The 3,639-nt window shown below is 37.1% G+C and overlaps 1 protein-coding gene across 22 annotated transcripts in view; it reads left to right on the top strand.

Annotated features, from left to right (window-relative positions):
• Nucleotides 1–368: 368 nt before the first annotated feature.
• Nucleotides 369–3,639, top strand: part of LOC104962705 (protein tyrosine phosphatase receptor type D) — a 201,740-nt gene continuing 198,469 nt past the window's right edge. For 17 of the 22 annotated variants that reach the window (XM_010791191.1, XM_010791186.1, XM_010791184.1 and 14 more), the window contains exon 1: nt 369–471. The gene's annotated coding sequence lies outside the window, so the exon portion shown is untranslated. The remainder of the gene's footprint in view (nt 472–3,639) is intronic. The other 5 variants (XM_010791197.1, XM_010791195.1, XM_010791194.1 and 2 more) reach the window with 1 other exon arrangement.

Genomic DNA, 3,639 nt, shown 5'->3' with positions numbered 1-3,639 from the left:
CTTAAAAGACGCAATACAATGACATGAAAAAAGGAAGAATAACCACATCAAAGCTGACATATTTGTGCTTCCTCCCATAAGTATCATTGTGCGTGCTGTGCAGCAGTAAATTATTGAGGGCATTGTTGAAAATAGGCCAAGAATAACATGCCTATATTAGAAATGCATTTGATTTATTTTTGCTTTCAAATAATGAAATAAGCCTCTCTGGCAAGCAGTTTATTCATGCTGATATCGACCGCATAGTAGAAACTCATTTGGCTTTATGTCAGTCTTTATGGTTTATTTTTTCTTCTAAGTTTGTATCTTGTTTTATTTAAACATTTGATATCTAAAAATGATCTGACTGGCTGTTTCTCCTTTCCTAGGTGGGGGCAAAGGGGGTTTCTTTTAGGGGGTGAGTCGGCGAGGACACGGCATCGGGCAGCATGTTGGCACCTGCATGATCCCACACAGGAGCCTCAATTCTAGGTGAGCTTTCTTTCAAATTCACAAACTCCACAGGGATGCAGTATTCAGACTAGGTGTTCCATATTTAACTCAACATTTGTGGTTACTAATTTAGTTATGAGGTAATCTCATTAATCCTTTAGAAATAAGAGCATAATTGCAGAATAAGAGGAAGCCGTTTTCTCTTCGCTTTAAGCTTCTAATATGAGAAAAGCGGCTTTCAGAATAAATTGGAACACTGTTTTCATTGAAAAACCACAGAGCGGTGCCTCAGCTGTTTGTAACGCCAAAGTATTGGATTGTAAATGCAGCTGTAGCTTTTTATTTTGTGAATGGTATAAAAACAAATATAATTGTAATTGTCTGAATGACATACTGTAAGGTTGATATTTTAGTTGAATATTGCCAGTATGTGAGAATAAATCAGCCATAAACGCTCCTGACAGTTCAGACTGTATTGGATTAAGAGTAAAAGGTAATATAAGACAAGTTAATACAGGGATAAATGGTAAATATTTACTAAAAAGTATATTAGTTCAATAATTGTTATGAGCATTAGTAAAAACAGAATAACCTGTACTGTCATTCAGCTTTCAGAATGTGAAAAAAAAGCCATAAACTGATGGTTAAGACTGAATTGAATTTAGTTGTATTGCCATCAAAATAGACGAGATTGAAAATAAAGACATGGGAAAGGGTTTAGGCATTAAAAACATTACAAAATATGAACATTTTAAAAATAGTCTTTGGCAGTGGAATACGTCACTCTAAGCAGACGGAAAGAGGTCATGGGACAAATTCAGAGAATTGTTTCCCAGATTTAACTAAAATGTGAAAGACTAAAGCCCGCTCCCACAAGAGAAAATCCCCGCCCGGGGCCTGTGTGATGATGTAGCAGAGAAAATACATTCAGCAGGGAATAAATATTGCACGGTGAGTACATGGAGGGCTTTTTGGCCGATGAATTATTACACAAGTCCAGTGGCTTCCTGCCAGCCTCAGAGCATATCTCGCTCAGCTTCACCCTGCTGTAAGCTGTGGCTGGGGAATTGTGGTTATAGGCACGCCACAAATAACTACCAACGATACTAGGAATCCATCACACTCATCCCATATGCGTTGTGCTTACACTTCACCATCTCAAACATCAGCCGGATAGCAGAAAAAACACTGCATGGGATTAAGAAGTGCCTGTGAGGCCTGAGTCAGGGTAAAATTACCCTCCAAAGGTGCATCATACAGTAAATTATTTTCCACATTTCTCCATGAACACATGCAGCTCAGAGCAAGTTTTAACTTGAACGTTTGCCTCAAGGATGCTTTGATATGCAGTTTATCCCCCAAAAGAGTACTTGTACTTCCTAAACTCTGAATAAAGGGCCTATTGAGTCAACATCAGTAGAAAAGGGTAATAAAGTAAGATTATCTTCAGCTTTTTTTCTGCTAAATCACTTTTCATTTGCACAATATAATCATGTAAGTCAGTGGAGCGTGAAGCTGAGTTAATGCATGTGATTGTTGCAACACAATGAGAATAAAAGAAGATCAAAAATAAGCATCTAAATTGGAAAGGACTTTTGCCCGGCGCACTGCGTTGTCGAAATAAAGAAATGTCGGGCAGGTTGGGTCTTTTGGTGATTAACAAAAAAAAAGAAGCATAATCCCCAGGCTGCTGACATATTTCTTTTGAATAGCGCCTGTCTGAAAAAGACAGATATGCTTTGGAAAATGGATCAAATCTGTTTTATGTCAGATAGCAGCAAGCACATTCCCAGGGTGAATCTTTACCAAGCCACAAACACACAGGATAACAGAATGAAGGACTGACCACAGCAGATCAGGAAAATACAAAAAATGACAAGATTTAATGATAATGGACAAATTATGATAACCTCTCAAATTACTTCCTGAAATACAGCACTGCACTGTGTGGGTTTAGTCCAAACCTTCTCCAAATTGTTGCAATAAAAAAATGATAATTATTTTACATTGCGCTGCTACTTTGGATATTAAGAAAGCAAGCGTGGACAATTCGTTGTATTTCCTCGGCAAAGGAGGAATAATTTAGCAGCAGAGCTGAGCCACGGTGTGTTTAATGAAATGCACAAATGTATCTTAAGGCATTATGGAAGAGGTATTTAAGTCTGGTGCATATTTCATGTCTGTTAACTGCACACAGGCTGCTCAGCAGTGACAGGTAATGCTCATTTTTTTTTGAATGCATTACATTTCCATCTTAAACACACAAATACAAACACATGAAAACACTTTGGCACTGGCTGTTCCTTATAGACATCATTAATTATATCGTTCCTTATTGCATATCATAGTGCTATTAAAAATGGTAAATGTCTACATGGCAAAAGCAAGTGTTATGATCCATTCAATTAAGAAACCTCGGCATACTTAATCCGATTACAATCCCCAAAAGGAATGAAGGAGTAAATGAGTTAATACAGGTCTCCCTTAGTGCTAAACACATTTAGAGCAATGTGTTTAAACTGTGGATGGATATCCTGCCTTTAAATGTATTCAAAATCATTTCTACTTATGTTTTTTTTGTGTCAACTAGTGGTGTAATGTCAACAATTCTCCTGTTTGATATAACCACAAGATGGTGCTCTGCGTCACCATATGAGTCCGTCTGAAGCAGGGCTACAGTATTTACCACCCAGCATTAAAGTCATTGAATTACATTTCCTTTTTTACTATAGCCTCATAACATTACATACATTAGTTGTTATCAATGGCTCTGGTTTATTTTCACAAAAATTAGTGTACAATTTTTTAATTACTTTTCAAAATACAAACTCCAGGTTGTGGTGATTTAACTAACTTGAAGTAACCAATGAGGAGAACAAATACCCATTTGAACTCTGAAACCTATATTGAAAAAAGAAATATGTAACATTTAGAGCATTTATTTCTGTCTACATATGTGCATACACGTAGCATAATTACAGAAGGGGGGGGGGGTGTATGCAAATAGAGTAGTTTGTATGCAAAAGTGTTTTGATAATATAAATAGTAAAATAGAAATAGTATTTATTTGAATAAAACAATCCAGTAGATGGCACTCTGTCAATGCAGAATATTTCCACCCACATCCTCCTCCACCCACTCTTCAGTAGGTGTGCCTCATCATCAGGAGAGCTCCCCACACACACACACACACACACCCACACAACA

This window comes from Notothenia coriiceps, unplaced genomic scaffold (assembly GCF_000735185.1).
Source record: "Notothenia coriiceps isolate Sejong01 unplaced genomic scaffold, NC01 NC01_scaffold00035262, whole genome shotgun sequence".
NCBI lineage: Eukaryota > Metazoa > Chordata > Actinopteri > Perciformes > Nototheniidae > Notothenia > Notothenia coriiceps.
This window is presented reverse-complemented; position numbering and strand designations above follow the sequence as displayed.